General features: G+C 32.4%; 1 protein-coding gene across 1 annotated transcript in view; it reads left to right on the top strand.

Moving 5' to 3' along the window:
- LOC122533192 (connectin-like) overlaps positions 1 to 12,362 on the top strand; it is an 82,342-nt gene that overhangs the window by 24,225 nt on the left and 45,755 nt on the right. Inside the window, exon 2 of the mRNA XM_043662654.1 lies at positions 8,574 to 8,630. The gene's annotated coding sequence lies outside the window, so the exon portion shown is untranslated. The remainder of the gene's footprint in view (positions 1 to 8,573; positions 8,631 to 12,362) is intronic.

Here is a 12,362-nt window from a genome sequence, read left to right on the forward strand (position 1 = left end):
GAATATCATTTTCAATTTCCAAGGAATTTCTTAAAATTTTCATCTTGAAAATCCATTAAACATCTCTCTTTGAAAGCGATGTTAAAAAAAGGTCGTCCATCTCTCGGAAACTAATAACATAAAGCTATCTCGATTGAAACGAGGACCATCTTGGTTGACAAAATTCTTTAATTCTGAAGGGTGAACCTTTAGCGTGTTTACTTCAATTCGAGGAAATGGACGCTTGCTTTAGAGCAAGCATCTCATTTTTAAATAGGAATAAAGTATTCTCTTGCCAAATCTTCTCGCTTTTCTACCTAAGGTTGAAATAACTTGATCGTTCAGATTTGAAATCTTCTCCTGCTGTCCTTTGCAGATGTATCGATAAATCTGTTTGATAAGTCACTCAATCGTGAGAGACGTCTAAAGAATCGTACACATAAAAGTTAAATATATTTCCTACTATTTAGATACTATCACTTTTATCGATCAATGGAAAATTTAACTTAAATTAAGTCGCTTGTAAGGCAAAATATTAATTAACTCCATTTACTGAAACATTTTGGATTTTAAACTTCGGTTTCAAATATCTTTTAATATTTAAAAATAAATTTCCTTAACAATTGGACTTGACACTATTGAATAACAAATTCTTCTTGGCTTTTGTGTGGAATAATAATTAACTTATTTCACAAGTCGGTATAATTGTTTCAATGATATAAATAAAATGAATGAAAATTAAGCCTACTACTTTCGTGGAGTCGATCAATCTGGCAAAATTGAATTGATCTTTAAGAAACAATAATGTCAAGTCATGTCTTACATCAATATGTAAAGAAATTTCTCGTTGAGCAATTATCGACTTCTGTGAAATGCAACAGGTAGTTTTTATCAATAAGATATAAAGTTTCGTTTAAGTATCTTTTACGAAGAAGCTTCGTGCAGTGCCTAGTGTGTGTCTTGTCAGTTAAATTAAGTTTCCTACGAGCATGATCGTGCTTCATTGCACGTATAGAGTGACACGTAATAGGAACTTGGAAAGGGATGCTCCTGCACGTAAAAGGGAATCGGAAACGTTTGAAGATTGAGGAGAAATTCTAGAATAAACGGAAATATTCGATGGTTGACAGAACGATATATATATATTTACTGTTACATTTTACGTACGTATTATTATATCACTGTTGAAATTCATTCAGGGCATTTCTTTTCGTTAATAAAATTGTATACGGATGAAAAATCATGAAATCGTGTCAAAAATTTGAGATACCAGAAATTAAAAGAAAATTGAAAGAATGTATGAGAGAACAAAAACTTAAAAAAAAAACGACAAGAAGGTTTAAGTGATTAAATGAATTTAGAAGCTCCTTGATTCATAAAAAAAATGATAATTAGGGACATTAGGAATTTACAAATAATTGTCCTATCTCATTACGACCACTGAATTTAAATAAAATTTCTTCTGTTGAGATTTTGTTACGAATACCAATTGTATATCTGGATAATGTAAAATTATTATTAAAATTTATGAAAAGTAGAGTTTATTAGTTATGCGGTTTATAAGCTAATCTTCTTTCAGTATCCGCAAACTTGATAAAATTGAAACAGAATTTTCTTGTGCAAAAAGGGTTCAAAGGAGTTCATGCGCAAAGTTTCAATCTACTTCTTTGTAAGATCAAGCCCTTATAGAATACAGAATGCAACGAACATCTGCAGCCTAGTAATCGATATAAGATCTACAATTAGTTTCATGATCCAATACTACTAATACAATGTTATTTCAATTGACAGATGAACATTCTTTGAATATACTTACACGATTTCGAATTTTCAAACGTATTTCTCTTCGCGTTAAACGTTGAATCTTCTCGTGCGAAAATCTTATTGCATATTAAATTATTGGCAGGTAACGCGGTATATTCTGAAACTCGACAGACATCAATAGCGAAGAGGCATTTAAAAAATTATGGATCCGATGTAGGTCATTGTGCAGCAACTCGCGGTGACGTTTTACACGATCGTGTAACCTACACGGTGTAATGCGAGCCATTAGGGCCGTTTCGAGGGTCGCTCGACCTTAATTGCGGTTGTTTCGACGAGATATAGTTTAACATCGCGCCCCTTTTACTTGACAGCAATTATTCTCGAGGCTGACGAACGTCCACGGGAAATTGTCGGTCGTCCGTCTATTCGACCAGAATCCATTGCTCCGTTACCTCTTCCTCTCGATCATGTGACCCAGTCATGTCCATTTCTTTGAATCCGACAGTCATTTTTCGCGCTCTTTTTCCCGATGAAATTATTATTACATGGAATCAATAGTATCGCTTTGCATTACTTGTTAATAATTAATTATCAACGAGAGTCTGTTGTCTCTGTCGTGTCATTCTCTTTCGATCTATAGTCGTGCTCTTCTTCTCAAATTTTCAAAGATTATGCCTCCTTTTAAAAAATGCATCGTTATTGGATAATTCGTTTTTTTTTTCATAAATGAGTCGTTTGAAACAGAATTTCATTTTTTTTTTTTTTTTTTTATTACCAATTAGTGACGATGATTGAGTCACACTGAAGTATATACAGAATACACATAATGTGCAAAATATTAAAATTTTATTACTCTCGTAATTTGTACGTTATTATACATTTTTTAATTGGAAACTTGTGTTTCTTTTTTTTCTTCTTTACAATTCAGTCTGAGAATGAATTTTAAACAGATAAATTTCAAGATATTCGCAAATGTTGCTGAAAGTTTCAACGATTTCAAAGATCGTTAGACGCAATGTATGAATACGCCATGAATATCTGAACCGATACAAAGGAGATACAAAAATTTTTATTAGACAATCTAGCGTTATAATCCGTGTCTGGGAGAAAACGTTTCTACAAATATTACTCTTTACAAATTTTACAACAGTTGAAAGGAACAACGTTCTAAAACGTAATGAACAAAAATCATGTTTGAACTTGAATTTAATTTAAAATTAATGAAATTAGGTTTTTCTTACTTCGACGTTTTATTAAATAAAAAATGAGTGGAAAGAAACTTTTGGCCCCACTTAGATCCCCTGTAGGTGTGTTATTGAAAATTGAAACGATTTGGAGAACCGTTCGCGGTGATTTCGAACCGAAGCTGCAGTTATTAAACTTTCCTCTCGAGTAACAGTTAGTGAAATATCGTTCCGGCTAATTACCAAAATCCCCGTGTAACTGCGGCCACCGACCGCGGAAAAACTGCGACGTGTGAGCCGCAAGCTGCACGGGAAAAGCTTCTTATTACGTGTTCCGTTTATTTCCGCCGAAGAAACAGACGAAAGAGAGAAGGAGAAAAAAGTATTAAACGGCGCATTGGCGGCGGTTACGAAGTCAGGCTCGTGGCTTTTAAAGAAAAGAAAATCACGAACGTGCTGCGGCAACGAAGCCAAATAGCTGGCGAAAGTTTTCGATCGAGCATCGCTTGTTTATCGCTCGAAGAAATTAAAGTGCTCCCATTAATTGCACGCGTTAAATGCAAAAAGAAGACACTCGACTGACAAAAGTCCAAGTTTTTTTCTCTCTTGTGGAATTTATGATACATTAAAATATATTTTCAGACCACAACGAAATGTTTTCCGACACAAAATTTTTCACTCTGTATAACCAACAAAGTTGCAACTTCTGGAAATATAATTCGAAATGTTTATTTAATTGTTCGGTAATTTGATACAACAAGTCATTGGTTAGAATAAATAAAAATGTTAAACATTCTGAAATATTTTAGAATAATTCGAGACTTTTATTGCTTCTAACATAAAATACTTTATGTAGAATATAAAATTCCAATTAATTTAATTTGAAATAGAATATTTATTTACTTGCTCGCTAATTGTGCGACAGTTTAATAACAGATTATCTACTAGAGTAAAAATTGGACAAAAAAACAGGAGCAGATTAAAAACTTTTAATTTATAATTCTTTTTCTACGCACTTGATCTTTCTTGTTTTCTGTTTATTGGCAAAGATACGAAGAACGTTTAAATTTGAGGAACATTAAATATCGTGTAGAAATAAATGTAATGAAACATTTTAATGAAAACGAGCTTGAGTTCGTTCCGAAGCCCTTCTCGCATTCAACAGTAATTTTAATTTAATTTAATTTGATTTTAACTTCGAGGGCGAATTAACATTTTATATTTGAAATATATTCGTCACAATTTGAGAAGATGCTCCCATGTTTGCAATTTTGAATCACATTCAAGAAATTGTTTCAATTACTTTATACACACGTGTGTATGAAACTTGATATCGTTTTAGTATTCGTTTCATTACATTTACACTCAATTAGCGTAGACCCATGTAATGTTTACTCTTCGATGACTTCAATTAATGTAATTAAACCGGAAACCAAAAAATGTTATTATTCACTTGTAAATCGTTTGCCACTCGTTCGTCTCGTTTCACTCTTCGCCAATATTTATCGCGAAATTGATCATTTTTTACGAGCAGTTCCAGTTGAAAAGAACATTGTTAAATCCGTTAAGTTACTCCCTTGTCGTCGGTTAATCGGTTTATGTCTCATCGAATAATTAATTCTGCGGGCCCGGTTAATGAGCAGCAAGCGAAGCTTTTTCGACTCGTGTCGCCAGGATAATTGAAGCGGCTGATCCCATTTGCTAGCATTAAACGGACAACGCGTCCCCTCGAATTATCCTGGCAAGTGTGTCGCTGACTGGTAATTACTTGCTCGCAATTAACGAAACAAATATCTGTGCCACGGCCCTTTAAATTAGCGATAGGTCGAGAAATGTTAGAGCAACGATTGACGAAACAGGCAATTTTCTTTTTATTGCATATATTTTTATGGCAGTGTAATAATAAATAAAAATGTAACAATGACAATTATATAGTATATCGACGACATAAATGAATATAATAATAATTTAATGTAATACAATTTTATATATTTTATAGCACGTTATTACATACAAAATTTAAAATGTTATAATTTCAACGTGAGTGATCCTTGTTCCAGAGATCTTAATATCCATGATACGTTAATTTCACCATTTTACAGTCGCAAATTCTCAATTGTGCATGGTATAATACACCATGGAGTTACATTATCTTAATAGCGTTTCTTCGTACAAAGGAGCAATTTTTTTCACATCTATAAAAAACAAATTCGTAGTAAAACAATTTCCACGTCGGCCGGTTTTATCGTTAAGGACCTGAGACACTTGCACATGAAACAAACTTAAACTTCTTGGTGTACTTTGTCGTGTGTCCCCTTTAATCGAAACTTAAAATCCGAAAATACGTTAGGCTACGATCTATGTGCCAGATAGCCTTAATTGTAGTAATTGTTCAGCAAGACATCGACCTTAATAGAAATTATATTGCCAGCGATCGTATTGACCGCCTTTTCTCGTTACAAGCTTTCCTTCATCTTCTTTTTTTTTCCATCGAAATCATTCAGAATAAATTTTTTCTTTTAGTTAGTCAATTAACAAAAATTGTTGAGACACACGAAGTAATATAATTTCTGAATTTAGATATTTCATAAATGTTTAGTATTATGTATAATTCTAAATTTCTAAATTTTCTAAAATTCCAATAAGAGTCAAATCTCACAAGAATCTGATCTCACAGGAATAAAGTAAAGTTAGATGAAATGTGAGAAAAGAAAAGAAATTATAAAAATCATTGCAATGTCGATTTACAATATTATTGATTACTACAAAACTGCTCGCACATTTCAGAATACAACAACTTATGAAATTCATGCAACAACACACGACGCATTCAACATGTGAATATTTTATTAGCGAAAGTCCGATTAAATCTCAATTTTTCTTTAGCGGTGATCTTAAAATTAATCGCCTGCCCCAAATTGTACCAACTGTATATTAAAGAAAGAAAATTCAACGAAGAACGTACAATAACTATACTTCACGAATGCATTACTGCAACCTGAAGCAATAAGTCAGATATGTAAGATACGTTCCAGCATTCACTCGTTTGTGTTATATTTCTTGTGAAAAATTGTACTTCATTGTGTGTACAACCGCGGTCACGCAGTCTTGGACAAGTCGTGAGTCATACTTTGGTGGAGCATTAAAGCACCGAATGGTTCGAGAAAGCTCGACTTTCTTGAACTAAAAATATATATATTTTTTTCTTTTGCGTGTGAAAAATCTGCACAGTGAAAAATCTGTAAAAATTACCTCCTTACTTTGATTGACGTACGCTTTTTTTCCTGCATATATCGATTTCTATCACCCTTCTTTATGTAAAGATATTAAGGTAGAAATGGTTGGATAACGAGCACCTTTCAAGACATCAACACCTCATCTTTTATTCAAGATACGACAATGTTGTTGCGATGGATATTTAAAGGGGCGAGTGAGTGCAATAGCTGGTAGGCGATTCAAGTTTTGTAGTAGTAATAAATCGGAAATTTGATTTATTATTAAATCGAGAAAAGAAATTGAATTTTTGATGTTTTGTTAATTTCTTAGAATCTCACAAAATGTGTAGTATTATTTAAGAAGAAGAATTGAGAGTAAGATGCAAAGAATAAAAGAAATAAAAAATTACAGATAGGTATTAAAATTAAGTAAGTAAGGAAAATTGCAGATTTTCCTTTTACAATTTTTCTGTTTTCTCTCACTTATGCACAAATGCTAGATAGAGGACGAAGGAAAATTTTTTGCGGAAGATTTGACTTGCAGAAAATTGCGAACAAATCTGTCTTTTCACTTATATAGAAATAAAAGAAGAGAAAAAGAGAAATTTCCACAGAAAATTCCAAACATTCAAACAAAGAAAAAAAAAGTACGAATCACCCTGTCTATCCCGACAAATTCATTTAAAAATTTTCCTTTGTCTACGCGAAAATAAAAACGCAAAACGAAAGTAAAATTTTTACAAAAAATTTTAAAAAAATTTTCTTCCATTCTTTTCACTCTACAAAATAAAATTAGAAGTCGTGAATCGCTGTTTGCCAAATTACAGGAAAAATCGAATCAAAGGAGATTTTTGTGCAAAACAACTGTACCACGTAGTACGAGAAAGATAAATCTGTCAAGAAACTCTTCTTACAAAAGAGTAAGAAAACGAACGGTATATTAGAAAAAAGAAATTACAAATCATTCGTAATTTCTCCCAAAATTTTCCTCTGAACTTTCCTCTCCGCTTGCATCACAGAGCGGATGAAAGGAGTAAAAAGTGGGAGGAGGGGAGAGAAGAAAAAAAGAAAGGAGAAGAAGAGACGCTTGTTCCAGCCACGCGAATCGTTCCGCGGAATCTTCTTCTCGCCCGAGGCGACACTCGCTTCCGTCCAAGAGCCGAGCGCGCATTTCCTTCTTTTCCCTCGTCGCTTTTCTCCGGCCCCGGCCCGCGTCTGATGTTCCTCTGTAGCCAAACGACGGTGAGAGCTCGTTAACAACTCGTCGTTACTAATTAGTACGAGGGTCGGGATCGATCGGAACCAATTAGGTGCGGCGCAGCGGCGTGGGTGTGTATACGTACCTTCTCTGTCGATTGAAATCCGCACTTTGTAGCGGCGATTAAGGTACCAGTGTCCTTTGCTCGCGCGACACCTCTCGATAACGATCTCTCTCTCTCTCTCTCTCTCTCTCTTCGAGCACCTTGGATTGCCTTCGATTGACGGGCTTAATAAAACCAAGCATTTCCGAATATCTGGCGAAATTTTCAAATTTCGTTAATTAGGTTATAGAAAATTATAGAAAGAATTGGTTACACTTTGTTATAGCGTTACATTTGTGAATCTCTGGGAATTTTAATATCTGTATTTATTTTATATTTTATATTTTATTATATTTTATATTTTATATTTTATATTTTATATTTTATATTTTGTATTTTGTATTTTGTATTTTGTATTTTGTATTTTGTATTTTGTATTTTGTATTTTATATTTTATATTTTATATTTCATATGTTTTGTAAATTAGAATGATTACATACGCTTCATCATATTATATTGCTACTGTTTCAAATATATTACTGTCACAGTTACAATTAGCATTATTATTATTAATTTGTTTTGTGTAATACTATATTATACGTTAGTTTTAGTGAAGTATTGAATTTCCTGCAATTTCAGTTTAGCTATATTTTGTTAATTAGAAAGGTTAACTATCTGAAATATAATATCACACCATTATATTAATGCAGTATCTTATTATATATTGTTATATTATTATTTTCATAGTTTTTTAATTCATTTATTATTATTTGACTTCGTTTATTTATATTTGCTTATAGAATCAATTCCTGGAAATTTTCCTCCGAGTAGTCAGATGAGCTATTATTTTTCATTTTGTTTCTGTTCTATTAATGTTAGAACTACAAATTTTAATAGCAATAATTTATCAATCTTAATACGTATAATAAAATACAAGCTGAATATTACAATTGAATCGTGGATATACACATACATGCAAATTTCTACAGTTAAGATTTGTCATTACAGAATTATTATATGCTAAAGGATTTAGAAATTGAATATCATAAAATTTACTCGTCAGTGTTTTACTTTGTTCTTTAAATAAAATAATTTCTTGTCGTTAAATTGTGGATTCATTTTTGTTACAGATTGAAATACAATTGGCAGCGGAAGTTTCTCTAGTAAACATTTCGTCTCCAAAATAGGTGAGTGTAAATGTAAAATTATATGTATAATTTCTCTATCAGTCTCTGTCACGGAGAATATAAAACACAAAATGAAATATCTGTCTAACAAAATATTCCATATAATTTTAGTTATATGTAATATTTTAAGAATCATCAAAATTTGAAAGATGCCTATTCCGAATTTAATTCGCGCTACCATTCAGTGTAATAATATTTTTAATATAATTTTTTATAAATAGAGAATTCAAGTAAATTTTAATTATTCAACTTAAAATTAAAACAGCCTTTATCCAATAACGCTATTTAAGGGACAAATAAATACATTTTGATTTTCTCATTATCACAGAATGAGGGTGGTAGGCCATCAATTTCGAAAAAAAAAAACCATTAATATTGAAAACCGTAGCGGTATAAGTGAGGGAAAGTTGGAGCAGGCGATATTTCATAAAGTTTCCGTGGATAGCGTGGTTCACTGACACTCGGCGCGAAAATGCTGGATCACCGGCCGATATACACTCGCATAAGTCACGAGAAAACACTGTAAGGAGCGAACCGCGGCGTGATAAGCTCACCGTTTAAATTTCTTACCGCCGTTGTCGAACTTCGCCGATGAATAACTCGAGATGTGGCCGTACGTCTCGCGAAAAGTACGTGAATTGATTCTGTTTCTAATCGTGAGATGCTGCCTTTACGCTAATCGTAAGAATCTTATGTTATTATGTAGCCTTTTAAAATTACGATCCCCGAAATTATGATATTTTACGAGTAATGCGTGATGATTAACACGTTATAGCGAGAATTATAAAGAAAATGAAGATTCACTTTAACCTTTAGTATTAAAATTTTATTTATTTTAAAAAACTGTGGCGCTCCTTCTTATAAAAGTTCCTCTTCGGTTTTTCCTGTCAGTTTCTTACAAATTCTATCAAATTCATTTTTTTTCTCAACGCTTGTTGGAATCAAAGTGATGGATTTAACTTTGAGCACTTTGTAAATTTAACACAGTACGATTTTGGAAACTTGAATTGGATTTTGTAAATTATGCATTTTGATACATTTCCTTCGTATAAATTTCACATTTTAACTTTCCATTGTTGTTAATATTTTAATTAAAATTGCGTATTATTTGCTAATGATTCGTATTTAATATGAATGGAGATAAAATGTGCGTTATGTGGCAGAAAATATATGTGTTGAAAACGATAAGGTACGGAACGAACGTACAGCTCTCACTAAATATACAGACCCGCGATTAGGGGAAAATTATGGAAGGGTTGAGATTATAGTGATAAACTATGGTGATAAACTAAGCTCCCTTCCTATGTAGAAAAGTCTTTCCTTTTTTCTTTTCTTTTCTTTTTTCTTTTTTACAGTGTTTTCCACACGTTCGTGTATTGCGAACATAAATAACAACTTGTTATATAACAAAATTTTTTCATAAGAAGGAATTTCCAAGAAAATTATATTTTATAATAACACACGTGTGCTATAACTATATTTTTCACTTATTTTCAACGCAGATTTTTCCAAACTTGTTACAAATAATTCACTCGTACAATTGAATTTTATTTACATGTGTAATTCAAACTAATTTAAATTTATTTTTTACGTACATTTGTGCCCTCTTACGTCTATAATCTTATTATACGTAGATAATATTTAAATTCAAATGATTTCCTTATATAATTGAATTTTATTTGCAAAATTTAAATTAATTCGTACGTGTTTGTTTGTCTATACACTCTCACGTCCACAATTCCTTATATATACACTCTTATGATAAATTGAATCCTCTTATTGCTAATTAATGGAGATCTCGGAACTTGGCAAGTGTGTACAGGATATTAAATCATAATTACGTCGGTAAATGGAGGATCAAATTTAATAATATGCATCGTAACTTACGAATTACTGTTGAACTGAATAGACAGGTGTTGAGATATATCGGTACTTGATGAAGTTAATGCCAGTGTTGACAATATAATGGGGCCCCCCATATTGTTGTGCGCCACAATGATGCTGTAGATTTGTGGCTGTTTGATAAAATCACGCCGTGCGACTGCGCATTATACGCTCGTGAATACGAATTGAAGATAATTTCTCGGCACTTTTATCGGTCGGATATTTCAATGAAAAATAATTTCCCCAATTCGTGAATTCTTTAATGGAATGTTATTTCTAGAAAATTCGTGAAACACACTGTAGAGCATCGCGAAGAATGAAAATGAAACGTCTGTCATTAGCAGATGTATACATAAGCGAATGCTGAAAAAATTTAATTTAATTTTAAAGTGTCAGACTTATTTCTATCATGAAGTGTAATATTTTTGGTTAGAATTGACAGAGATTTAGATATTTAACGATCGAATTCGTAATAAATTAAATGTTACTTATTATTTCTTAACAAATCAAATATGAAATAGTAATTGTTAAATTAAATGTTACTATATAATATTTGATAAATCTATTACCGTACGATAGTCCCAACTAAAAGAAGTAAAATTACTTCCTACGCCCTACAATTCACAAATTACAAATATAAAACTGACAAATTTTCATTCGCTTCCGTTACGAGACTCAAATACACGTTCCTCCATACGAGATACATCTCGCACATAATATCACACGAATATTACCATCCATGTTTCATCAAAAACATATCGCGAACCAACATTAACATCCCGTGTATCTCTACAAACACGATTTCCTATCAACACAGTCACGAAAATAATAACAAGTACTACTCACATCGAAGTACTTGCTACTTACACAATCTCTCTCTCTCTCTCTCTCTCTCTCTTCACTTTTAAGGGATGCAAATTCACGAGACGGTAAGAGCGCAAGCCACAAGGAATGCAAAAGGCGATGCAGAAACGCGTAATCCACACACACACACACACACACACACACTCGACCGATATGCAAATCTGGCAAGGCACTTCATAAACAGCTACATCACTTAAACATTGTACGCCGCTATCGAGGATAATCTTTCGCCATTTCGCGAAACAATATGGTTATATTTGCATAAGGAACTTCGTTGGACAAGTGCGGGGAAGGGAGAGGGAGAGGGAGAGGAAAGGACTTTTAACCCCTTGCGCTGGCAACTGGTTGCGCGGACCATAACGAGTGACCGAATACCCTGTACAATAATTCGTCGCTTTCTCTTTCTTTTGACCTTTCGTCGGTGTGACATCGCTGGATAGAAATTATTCAGAAGCAATGAAACTTATCATTCGTTTTTGCCTTGGTTACGTTTAAATATTATTGAAACTGAGAAAATGTTGCAATTTGGGATAAAAGAAATTCTCGACGTTCCAGCGACGGAACTTTGAAGTCCGTGTTTTTTTTTTTTTTTTTTATAAATTTAAACTTGACACGTCATTTGTTCCTTTTCTTTTCACCGCACGATGGCGTCTTTCATTTCATATCTGTAGCGACCTCTACTTCGAAGAATTTAGATCAACGACATCTATGTTCATTAAATCGTTCCGTCGAGATGTGTATTTAATATAAACAACAGAATATTTAAAAATTGTTAGTAATTTTATTATCACCATGGAAATGTTTACAGACACTTATATATATTGTAACCATAGTAGAGATTATTTATTCGTTATTTAACTCCCATTATTTAATCTTCATTAAATTATTAGTAATTATATATTTTGTTATATTGATGATATTTTTATATAAACAACTAAAATTAATTACGGAGTTATTATTTATTTGTAGTATTGTGATATAAAT

This window comes from Frieseomelitta varia, unplaced genomic scaffold, assembly GCF_011392965.1.
Source record: "Frieseomelitta varia isolate USP_RPSP 00005682 unplaced genomic scaffold, Fvar_1.2 scaffold_503, whole genome shotgun sequence".
NCBI classification, from domain to species: domain Eukaryota; kingdom Metazoa; phylum Arthropoda; class Insecta; order Hymenoptera; family Apidae; genus Frieseomelitta; species Frieseomelitta varia.